At 37.3% G+C, this 12,472-nt stretch overlaps 1 long non-coding RNA gene across 2 annotated transcripts; it reads left to right on the forward strand.

The window, feature by feature from the left end:
- The first annotated feature begins 7,291 nt into the window (after nucleotides 1-7,291).
- LOC130467873 (uncharacterized) lies at nucleotides 7,292-10,634 on the forward strand. Of its 2 annotated transcripts, XR_008927851.1 has the most exons (6): nucleotides 7,292-7,570; nucleotides 8,330-8,382; nucleotides 8,938-9,062; nucleotides 9,156-9,190; nucleotides 9,436-9,847; nucleotides 10,142-10,634. It is a non-coding gene; the product is annotated as an uncharacterized lncRNA (long non-coding RNA). The 2 variants fall into 2 exon arrangements; XR_008927850.1 differs by having other exon boundaries at nucleotides 7,293-7,570; nucleotides 9,436-10,634.
- The last annotated feature ends 1,838 nt before the right edge of the window (nucleotides 10,635-12,472 follow it).

A 12,472-nucleotide genomic window follows, 5' to 3' on the forward strand; every position in this document is an offset into this window, starting at 1 on the left:
TCGTCGCTGCTCATCACTGCGCATCGCAAGGCCAGGTGCCTTGCTTGCTCGCAGCCATCGCAAGCAAGGCCCTGCCTGCTTGCCCCTTCCTCGCCCAGCACGCAGCGCCCATGCTGCTGCCCGCGTCGCTGCGGCTCGGCACGTATGCGGCAGCCCGCGTGGCTCGACGAGCCACACGTCCACCCCACCCTTGTGTTCGTGCCTTTGGTTCGTACTATAGACCAACTCAATTAAAAAAACAAAAAATCACGAACGTTTGCATTTATGTTATTTTTCATAAAAAGTTACGATTTTTATTTTCTAAAAACAACGGTTTTTACGATTTAATTAATTTAACGACAATCCAATTTCGTAAAATATTAAATCAAGGTTAATTTTATTCAAATGTTAAGAACGAACGATTTCAACTAAAATTTTGAACTTTTAAATAGTAAAATCTAAAACTTTAAATCGTTCTAAACATTTAAATTTCAGATTTTAATAATTTGGTTTAAGTGCGATTAAAATTAACGAAACCATTCAAAATTTTAACCCAATAATTTTTAAAATTAGCCACTGACCCATGAAATTATATTTCCTTTCCCAATTAACTGAATTATTAGATCTAAATTATTTAAAAAATCAATTAGCGATCTAAAATTTACGAATTTGGGGAAAGCAAAATTAGGGTTTATACTTGTCGGAAAAGGCTGAAATATTTACCATTGATCAAGAATATACCCAGAAACATTGTGCCAAAATTTCAATCAATTATGAGTTGTTTAGGTTGACCAATTAATTGAAATACTTTCCGACACTTTTAATTTTAATTCGAAAATTAACAAAAACGCCCAAAAAACACCACTTCGTGGCCTGCTTTGAAATTCCATTCACATGAGTCAGAAAACTCCCACTTAGAAAATTGTTTTCAATCAGATTAGGGAGAGAAAAGTGGAAAAACCGAATCTTTTTGATTTCAGAACAAGTTGCGCAATTAATCCAATAATTCATAAAAAAATTCCGAAAAATCAACAAAAATTCCCAAAATTTCGACTACAGCAAAAACAATTAAATCATGCTAAAACATGCATTGAATACATAAGGCTCGTGATACCACTGTAGGGGAATACAGTTAAACATAATAACATGTGCGGAAACAATCCCCAAAGCCAGGAAACATGTATAAAGCACAGATTAAGCAAATTATTTTCAAAGCGTATTTTCCCTAGTAATCTGTCAACGAACACGAACTTAGAACCCCACTTGTCGTTCCTCTACTTGGTTCACCGACACAATCACATCCGTCTTGATAACCGTAGCTTAGACAATCAATCAAGAGTTTTTAGCTTTTTGGGAAGAACAGTTTTCACAGAGAGAAAACTGAAGAACGTAATATTCCGAATTAGGTTTAGGGTTGGAAAACTGATGTGTACTGAGTTGTGTGTAAATACAATAACCTAATTGCATTAAATGATGTAACCAGCCAAGACCAAGAGGCCTTGACCGGCCACACCAAGCACACGGACACCCGCTTACAGCCCAATGCCCAGCCACACGCTGCAAGCCGAGGCCCACAGCACGCGCAGCCGAGTAGCTGGGCCATGGGCCTTGCTCGCTCGTCGCTGCTATGCTGTTGCTGCTGTTGCGTGCTCGTGCCACACGCGGTCTGGCTTGCTCACCTTGCTCGCGAGCTCGCTAGCTTGTTGGGCCTTGCACGCTTGCGTTCTTGGCTCGACGGGCCGGCAGCTCCGATGCCCTTCGTATTCGCGACTAATACCTTACGGCTATTATTTATCGTTTCGTATACGATGAATCACCGTCGTACGATACGATTTATTTGTTTCGCCCAGCTTACGAATATTCGCGATACGATATACGATTCCGATGCAAGGTCGTATCGTATAATACGTATTCCAAAACTAATTCCCGAAAAGCTATTAAATGAATTTCCGATTCATTTAATCCGGTGATCTGTTACATGCCATTGGTGTGACCTTGTAGGTTGAGTCAAGAGTAAGCTGTGAGCTTAATATTCATTAGAACCCACTGATCGGAAGCATTGCTCCAGCTAGCTGTTCCGATCACTTGATCTCACTGAAGTAATTGTTCGCAATTAATCTGAACCTTGGTATTAGACTAAATGCACCTTGGGTGAAGGACATATTTCCTTCAAATAAATAATAAGGTTGAGAAACAAAATAATACCTAAAGAAGAACAAAGGGAGAACTCAAAGGTTGGAACTTTTAATTGAAAGTAAATCTAAGTGTTTTAATGTTTGAGAGAAAATAAACTAAGTAAAAGCCTAAAACTCAATACCAGAGACTAAGATTCACAAATTATAAAACTAAGGGCCTATATAGTCTTGCAAAAAACTATCGAAATCCGGAAATAAACTAAAGAAAAACGCGCTACAACAGTCGTCGCCCGGTCGGTTACACATCCACCCGCCGGGCATGTAGCTCGTAACCCGCCCGCCGGGCGGATTTACACAACTCAAATTTCATCAACACACGCCCGGTCGGGCGCCCTTCGCTCGCCGGGCCCGCGTACAACTGCACAATCCGCTATCTTCAAAACGCCATATCTCCTTCGTTATTCGTTCAAATTATGCGAGTGACCATTTTTTGGAAACATCTTGAAGTCTAGAATCCAACTCAATTGGAATAACTTCATTTGGAGTTGTAAAACTTTATTTATGATCAAAAGAGTAGACTAGTGTCAGTTTTCTACTTCTTTCGTACTATTCGCTTTGCTCGAAAACTCTTCCAAGTCGATGTTTGTGCTCTCAAAATTACATAATCTATGGTATTGATTCAAATGATTAGGAAATGCACAACAAATATTCTAATTCCTATAATGGTGAACTTGAAGCTACAAACACACTAAAAGGAGCACATTAGTACTAAAAATCGCTCCGAAGAGCTCATTTGAGATCAAAAAGTACTAAGGGACGGGGGTAAAAACACTATAAATTATGAACATATCAACTTGTTAAAAGATTCATAGAGAAGTATAAAATCCACTTGGAAAGAAATCATAAAGATCTAGGATAGATCATGTTGATGATTACTTAGACCAAGAATGATCATCAATGATTGTGTGTTGTAATTTCACGATCCAGCTCCATAAGATATGGTATATCTAAATTGGAATGATCGAATTCAATTGGTACTTAATTCGATCAATGATGAATCATAAAGATTTTTCCTATAATTTCTAAACAAAATGCTCAACTACCACCAAACTAAACCAAATTCGTCAAAGTTATTGAAAAGTAATTTCAGAATATCTTTTCAATAATATATATGCATGTAAGAGTTCCTAAACTCAGTTGGAGCTTAGTGTTTTTTTTTCAACAAACTAAGGCCCAAGTATAGATATATGTTTCATTGCGATTTAATCAAATGAGACCAGAGGTATTATTTCTACCACGAATTTTGAGAACATAATGTTTGTTTGCTCGAAATAGTATCCTTTTGGAGATTCGTTTTCCGATTCCAAAATGACAAGTGGGAGAAAATAGACCTCGAAAGTCTTCGAGGCGAACAACAGACATAAACGGACATCCCGGAGGCTTCTAGAAGTTCTTCAGAAAATCCTAACACTTATTCTCTAAAGGATTTTAGAAATGCCTTTAAAGAATATATCTCTTAGAAGACTTTACGAGTGCTTCAAGGAGAATAGAATATTCAAGGGACTTTCAAATTGGCTATTGATATTCTATTGTTTGATGTTCTATACCCATGTAGGCATAGAGTCCAGGTAACGGGACTATGAAATTCTTCTAGCGAAGAAACATACAACTTGCAGTCCAACTGTTATCATTAATGAGTTTGTGACTTGTAAGAAAACTATGACGAAACTCAGATTCCCTAAAATGGTTAGAGACCATATATAGACTCAATGTTTTCATGCGAAAATTATAATTTTGTTGATTTGCAAGAATGGTTTACACCTATTGGTTGCAAATTAGTTTTAGGATAAAAACCATCAAAACACGGAATTGTGTTGTCACACAAAACTAGATTAGTTACTAAAGGTTACAAGAAAATTCACGATATGGATAGTGTTGAAACCTCATGCATAAGCGTAATGCTCAAGTCTATAAATTAAGTAATGATTGCATATTGGTAAATATGAAAATTGGATGACAAAATGTATTCCTCAATCAAATATTGGAAGAAACTATGTACATGAAATGTCATAGGATTTGTGGATCCAAATAATGCTTGAAATGAATGCTAGATTATGAAATCCAAGTATGGATTTAGGCGAACAACTGGGAATCTGAACTGTATTTTAGTGAAGCTAATAAGTATTTTAGTTACATAAAATATACATGATTCTTATGGATTTATCAGAAGTTTAGTGGGAGTACGTAAAACTCAGTCGGTCCTATGTGTATCACACATATCTCACCATTGTAAAATAACATTTATATGCTAATGACTTAGATTTGAAATCACTAGTAGAAAAAACCCTTGTTGCAGCCCCCTTATTGAAGGGGGCATAGAGAAATACGCTTTAACAACCAATCAGTCAACGCGGGTCAAACATTATAAAGAGTTGTTGAAGAGAACATTTTTATTGTTCGCTTCAATAACAATTGTTGAAGGGGGCATTAAAAGTACGCTTCAACAAATAATACTCGCATATACCGTAAATTTTAATTCTCTCTCCTCCTCATTTCTTCTGTTAGCCTAAAAGATTCAATTCTCTCTCTTCTCTCCCGGTTCAAAACTCCTCAAACCATCCGCCCCTTTCCATGGAAGGTCTATCTTCTCTCCCTCTCCCTGTCCCTCATTCTTTATAATTTCAAAGAAGGTGTCTTCATAACTGAATTTTTCTGTTAATTTTGAATTATTTTTCTTGGGAATAGAGATTGGTTATTGGTGTCAACTTTTTTTCCCGCCGGCTAGGGTTCGAACGCTGCTGCTGGCCCATCTTCGTCTTCCAAGAAACCGAAGTGTTTCCAGATCAATAAAATGGAACACCTTTTCAATTCTCTCTGGGCTTGGGGTAATTATTATTTCTATAACCCCCCATTTTAGTTTCAAATATCTTCATAAACCCTAACTCTAATTTAATGGAGGATTTTCTACTGTTTTTTGTTAATTTTCGGGGTCAATTTTTGGCAGATACTGAGGTCGATAATTGCGCAATTTGTAGGAACCACATCATGGATCTCTGTGAGTTCTTTTTCCTTAATTTTTTAGGGTAATTTATTTTAAAGGTTTTTTTCGAAAATTGATTTTGATTTGTTGATGTTGATTTTGAATAGGCATTGAGTGCCAAGCGAACCAGGCGAGTGTTACCAGTGAAGAATGTACTGTTGCTTGGGGTATTTTGTGAGGGGGTCGAAAAAGCACGAGTGCGTGACCTCGTCCCTCGTGGGCATGACGTTTCTTTTTGTCAAATCAAGTGTAATTGGATTTCCTGCGAGTTTACACCCAATTGACTAGTAGTATAGGAGTCGCCATTCAGTTTTTAACGACAATGAGAAAAACTGACAAAACCCGGTTATCGTGACATAAAGGGAGTGCAATTATGTTTGACCACGACGGCCATAGGTTCCCTTTTGATCCCGGGTGTGGGGATCTCTCAACGTACACCCGCAAGGTAGAGATTGAGGGTTCGGGGGACTGTAACTACCGAGAGGAGTACTCGCTCTTCGATAACTCCAGAGGCAGGATATCCTTACTAGCTCAGCATAAATAATTTAAGGGACATGCGTTAACTATTAAACTAATCTGAATTGATTTTAGCAATATGCAACACATAATACTAGATCGATCGTGATTATCTGGTTTAGATTGATTTAAGGGACCTAGCATGATAATTCAATTTCCCAAGATATTATCTTTATTAGGCGTGATAGAACAATCAGATTTAATAGTTTAACATTTTTATAAAAGGGCGAGGAAAGCGATTAAATCATGCGAAGGGACACATTACGACGCACCCTTGAGAGGTGCGTCACGGTTCTCAGAAAACTAACCACTTTGGCTTTGCTATTTCTCCTTTTATTTAACGAATCTCAAGTTTCCGCGCTTAGTTCTTCAGCTACAAGGGACAGGATACGTTCTGTTCGATTTTTAGATCGATTGCGACAGAACGCGGGATCAATTTCGCAGCGTGAGGCTTAGGCTTAGGGGTTGGAGTCAATACACAGAATATGAATTGTGTGTTGTGTTCACGTCGAATTTGGGGCTGTATTTATAGAAAAGAGTTCGTGGAAAGATAGAATTTTAGAGCACTAATCCAAGAAGAATTAGGAGAGAACACGTACCCAAGTAATTTCAGCGCCCAGGGTTGGGCGCCGAAGATTTCGGCGCCCAGAGCGAGGCGTTGAAAATAGGGTCTGGGCCGTATTTCCTTGTCAGATTTGGACTCGTGGAATACGGAGTCTTTGAGACTTATCCGAGTCTTTTAGTGCGTATTAACTTTATGACGGAATGCGTCTGGGCCCGTTACGAACTCTAGGTTCGTTAGGATTTTAATTAATACGTAACTCTTATTTTTGAATTATAATAGGAATAGGATTTCTCTTGCAAATTCTATCTCTTTTAGGATTTATGTTGGAGTGCAACACCTAATTCTGACAGGTTTCTATCTTTTATGTCTTGCCACTCTTAGCGACTACTTGTTACGGCAGTTACTATTTTTAGCAGGTTTCTATAAATAGCAGGTTCGGGTGAAATGAAAAGGGTGATCGAGATTCGTTATTTTATAGGAGATGCGTTGCCAAGTGGAGATTTATGTTCTCATCATCGAACCTTCCCTTTCGGGAATGGGGACAAAAGTAGGTGTCTACAGTTAGCCCCCACTTTGACTGAGTCTCGGGATGAGACGATGGTCAAAGTACTGGACGGAGTGCGTCACACAAGCCATTGTGTATGTGACTTGTTTTGCGAGGGTCTCACGAGCCCCCGAGTGATAACATTTGACTTAAGGGTCATCACTTGAAGTGTCGACATATCCCTCACGTGTCATTGAGATTTGACAACGGATAGTATAGGAACTCCCTCACTTTGTCATTGGAAGTATATAAAGATGTGTAGAAACTCCCTCACTTTGTCATTGGAAGTAGCTACAGATGTTTTCGAAATCAAAGCTATAAAGTGTAATTGGGCCTGGCCAAGCCCAATCACACTACTAGAAAATACATGTTTAACGACAAATCGATTACGTCATTATCAAAAATTTGTCGTTAAATGCCTAATTGCGCTGCCATATAACGACCAGAGTTAATGACCCTCGTAATTGTTAAATTAAAAAAAATTAATAAAAAGTAAATTAAAATCTGTTTGTCGTTGTTCCCACTTTCTAAGCGCTGGTTTTAATTTTTGAAGTCCGCTCAAATTTCATTTATTTCTTCTCTCACTAAAATCAGATTCAAAGACTCGGTTGCGGCTAACTAGGTTACCACAATTCTCAATTTTCCCCAAAACTTCATCACATATGGATTCGAGTATGAGAGTATCTCCATCTTTCTCCGCTTCTTCGTCAGTTTTTGCAAGCACATGAAGCCTTGATTTCTCATATTTGCTTCTAAGACTCAAACAGCATTCAGGAGGCAACGTTCCATTGGTATTTTCCCTCTTTATTTCTGAATTACGATTTCTGCTCCTCTACAAGAGGATTTAGGTTTTGGTTTTGCTGTCTGGTTCAACTAATTAAATTTGTGTTCTTATTTTCACCCAAAATAATCATAATCTAGGGTTTATATATGGCAATGAATTATTTCGTACTATTACAAATTGTTACTTATTGTTTACGGGTTTTCTAATGTTTAATTCAATTCCAATTCCAATATAACCAATTCCTTATTTTGGTAAAAAAAAATTCTAAGATATCCCCATTTGTGCTAGTTAGAACGAGATTATGTCAATTTATCCGAAACAGAAGGTTGATTAACGAATTTCTTGGTTCCCGTATGTTAACCTTTGTGGCTTGGTACCATTAATTGGGTGAAATGCAATAATTTTTTTTGGTTTATTCGTTCAATCTTACTCTCAGGTTGAAAATTATAGTATAAGATTGAGTTGTTTGGCTTTTTTGTTGGATGAAAATTATAGTATAAAGATTGAGCAGTTTGGCTTTTTTATTGGTTTAATTGCTCACTGCTTCCTAGGTTTGATTGAGATTGTTTATTAATTTGTGATATTTTTTGTTGAAAGATTAGCCTGTTTACTAGCCTGTATCATATTGATGGTCGACCTTGTTTTTTTTTTTTTTGACAGCATCGACCTTGTAAAACTCATGTGTTTTCTTATTTATCTCTAAACAATTTTACACAATGCGGCTATAAGGAACTTAATAATCGGATATGTCGCCAATTTCTTGCAGATGAATCGAGTAATGTCATTTGCTGGTTTTGATCACCAGGGTTCTTCTAGAAGGTTTGTATATCTGTGGTTATAAGTAAATATATATAGGTGTACGTTGTGTAGAAGCATGTCGTAATGAAGTTCTACCCTACTTGCTGTATTTTCATATGACTTGATTCAAGGATGAGAATATGTATAAAACTACAAAGAGTATATCTTTTATTTCCCACTTAATCCACCTATTTTGATAGATTATATTTTTTTTATCTTTGATCTCTCTTACTTCTATATTTTCAAGTTTGTTTCCCTCCTGAATAGAGTCAATAGACACAGAACTTGCAGCTAGTCTTGCTCGATCGGTTAATATGAGTCTTGCTCTTGCACTGGTAATGCTAGAACATTGGAGATGAGTTCAGTACCAGCTGGAGGCGTTGAATTGGTTTAAAAGTTTCAAACTTTCATCGCCTGGCAGTGTATATGATTGGAACAAGTAAACTAGGTATTTAGAATGCTTGGCTGACTCTTTTTGAACATGAGGTGCTTTCTTATTTTGATATCATACATGTACATGATACGCCATCTAGGACTGGGAGTGTTCATTAGCTTGACCTGTGTGTTCTGGTTTAGATTAGTTTGCAGACTTTTGTAGGTTGATGAAGACGTGAAGTAGCATCAGCTAGGCTTTAATGCTTTGTTACTATTTTGTGCTCAGTAAAGTAGTAACATCACACCCTAAGAAGCATCAGACTGGAGTAAGTAAAGTCCCTAGCCGCGTTTTTCTCTAACTTTCCCTTCCTTGGAATTGTGAGTAGTTCAAATATTTGATACTCCATACTTCACTGCAGATTGACACTAAATTTATGGAAGTGCTGACATTCAGGTAAATAGTTCCCACCTTTTCACATGATCCTTTTCAAGAGTTGTGGCTTCTTCTACTTATAAATATTGCCTATTATTGAGTTACTAATTTCCTAGCACGCTGAAAGAAGTAGATAATGGAGGATAAAGTTTGAGAAATTATTCATTCTTCTTGTATTGTAAGAACTTGTAATCTAGTTTTCCCTGTCTCTACACATTTCATACACTGTAACTTTTGCTGAAATTCAACTCCCTTTACATACACAGAGAACACCACATGACATTTTTTCAGAAGTCAGATCTGTTTTTCATCTGTCTGCAACAACCTCTGTCCTTTAACATCCAAGTTCAAGAAACAGAACTGGAAGCAGCTTAGGTAATTTCATTAACATTCAATTCACTATTAGATTATGGGTATTTAACGACAATATATTAACGACAAACTTTCTCTCTTCGGTTATATCTTAGTTCTGATAAAGAGCACAAGAACATTGCAAGCAAAGACAACATGTTAATGGTCACTTTTGTTTTTCTGGTTTTAGATGATATGGCTGCTTATTCCTCATCATACTAATATTGAACCTTGTTTGTTGGTGCGAAATGTAAGTGGTTGCGGTGCTGAAAGATTGTGAGGGGGCTGGGGTACTAGAGCCTCGCATATATATGTTTGTGCATGCAAGTATGTTATCTGGCACCGTTTTATACTGTTGAACATTTTCAAGGTTTTGTAGCTATAGCTGAGCTGCTTAGTTATCATGTGAATCTGGCTAATTGAGATTGTTTTTCATTGTGAAACTTGTGTTTTCTAAAGTTTGTAGAGGATTTTCTTACTCTTTTATAAGAGACTGTTCAAAAGATATTCTTATTCAATTATGATATTTAATTATGTATTATGTTTCTCGACTGTAGTCCAATGTTGTATGGTTTATATTTTCATTTCACTTAAACTTATTCTACTTGTTGGACACTGTAGGTATTCTAGGTCTCCATCACCTATGAAAAAAAGATCTACGTCTCACTCTAGGTCCATATCTATGTCTCCTCCTAGATACCGGTCCCATTCTCGTCCCAGGTCAAGGTTTGCGAGCCGTGGAAGGTTGGCTTGAAGCTTAAAAGGCACATTTGTTGTTCGCTTTCTGCTTGACTGCTAACTCTTTATTCTATAGCAGGATTGAGATCCTCTAGAGTCACTCATAGAGAACTTGAGGATTTCTTTTCCAAGTAGGGAAAGGTGAGTACTGGATGTATCCTGATCAAATATGTTGTTGTCAAGACATGAATGGACTTAATGTTACTATTCCAACTTCACAAGCTGGATCAGAAATGCAAAAATAGGTCGAAGCTGCTACACATCAATTCTAGATATTTGGTGCAAATTTTCTTAATTTTTTTTAAGAACAAGGAATCATTGAGATTTAATTCTTAGTATGGACCAAGTTATATATTTGACCTTATTAGTTTGGTTGTTTTGTTCACATTGAATTTGTTTATTATAAATCTTTTGTGATTTATTACGTTAAATAATATAAATTCAGTGTAATATTCTATATATACTTTTTATGGTTTTGAATGAATTGCAGGTTATATATATTTTTTATATTTACGACAAACTATATTTATTTTATCCACATTAACATCGAAATAGTAGTTGTTGGACGATAATTAAAATTATTGTGTCCATTTGATTCTCTTTTTACGTCAACTATGTTGGTCACTATTTGTTGTTTGTTTGACGTCATTGAGTACATAATAACGACGAACATCCTTTTTGTCGTTAATAAATAACGACAAACAACCTTTTTGTCGTTAAAAAATAACGACGAACAATAATTTCGTCGTGTAAAATTCACGACGACATTGACGTTAATACTAATAACGTCGGAAGCTATTACGACAAAAATCACGACGAACTTTGTTCGTCGTTAAAGGTTTTAGCGACGACTTTTTCGACTTATAACGACGAAAAAGTTTGTCGTTAAAACCCCTTTTTCTAGTAGTGTCACGAGGTAAAATGTTTTTAAAGATTCTCATTTTCAGGGTTAGCTAAACGAGAAAACCCCCTTGTTTTTATGGGACGTAAAACGAAGGAAAATCCGGCACATCGTTCTTTTTTGGAAAAACGGAAAACCAATCCTTTAATTTTTGGAAAAAAGGGAAAACCGAAAAAAAGTTATCGCTACGGCGACTAAGGACCTGCGTGGTTAGTGGTGCAGACCCCGCCGGCTAAAGATGGCGAGCCTGTCCGCTGAGGGTGGACGCCCCGTCCGATAGAAGTGGACGAATCTGTTTCGAAATCCGTTTGTGGTTTTTTGAAAATTAGGACCTACGTGGTTTGTGACGTAGACCCCGCCGGCTGAAGATGGCGAGCCTGTCCGCTAAGGGTGGACACCCCGTCCGATAGGAGTGGACGAATCTATTTTGAAATGTGTTTGTGTTGTTTTGAAAATAAGGACTTACGCGGTTTGTGGCGTAGACCCCGCCGGCTGAAGATGGCGAGCCTGTTTTTTTGTTTTTTGAAGATTTTTTCAAAAACTGAGGACCTGCGCGGCTAGTGACGCAGACCCCGCCGTCTGAAGATGGCAAGCCTATTTTGAATTTCTTACTTTCTTTTCATTTTGCCTATATATATATAAAAAAGGCTTTTGTGATTACAACCTGTTGGTGGGTCGCAATATTTCCTGATTAGGTATGTCCTATAAGTGGGCCCACACTGTGTATATATATTTTTTTTGTTAACGAGATTTTACAATACCGTTTTTTTTCGTGGGAAAGAAATATCAAGACAACGGATATCTTACACAAAGAGGGGAGTCACGCGTGCCCCGACAGCGAATATTCGCTATCTGGGAAGCATTTTCAGCGCCCAGCTCCGGGCTGAATTTCTAACGCCCAGGGCTGGGCGTTGAAAATGCGAAGGGGAGACTGGTCTTTAAAAGACGCGACCGTCTCCTTCCTTTCCCAGTTCCACCATTTTCGCTCAAACTTCCTCTCATCTTACTGATTTTTTCACTCGTTTTCTTCATTTTTTTCTTCACGAATTCTACTCCAAATCACTTCCTAATCTTCCCAATGTAAGTAATTTTCAGTAATTTTAAGCTTTTTTGTCAATTTATAGCATTTTCGTCAAGTGTTCTTGAGCTTGAAATTGATTTGGGGTTTTCTGATTTTGTGCCCCTTTCTTTCAATTAGATGGTTGAAAATGTTCTACATGACATGTTAATTAGTTTGTGCATGTTAATTTTCGCAAGTATGTTGGTTTTTGTTGAATTTGGGCATATTTATACTAGCCCCCAAGTGTACCTAC

Source organism: Spinacia oleracea, chromosome 2, assembly GCF_020520425.1.
Source record: "Spinacia oleracea cultivar Varoflay chromosome 2, BTI_SOV_V1, whole genome shotgun sequence".
NCBI lineage: Eukaryota > Viridiplantae > Streptophyta > Magnoliopsida > Caryophyllales > Amaranthaceae > Spinacia > Spinacia oleracea.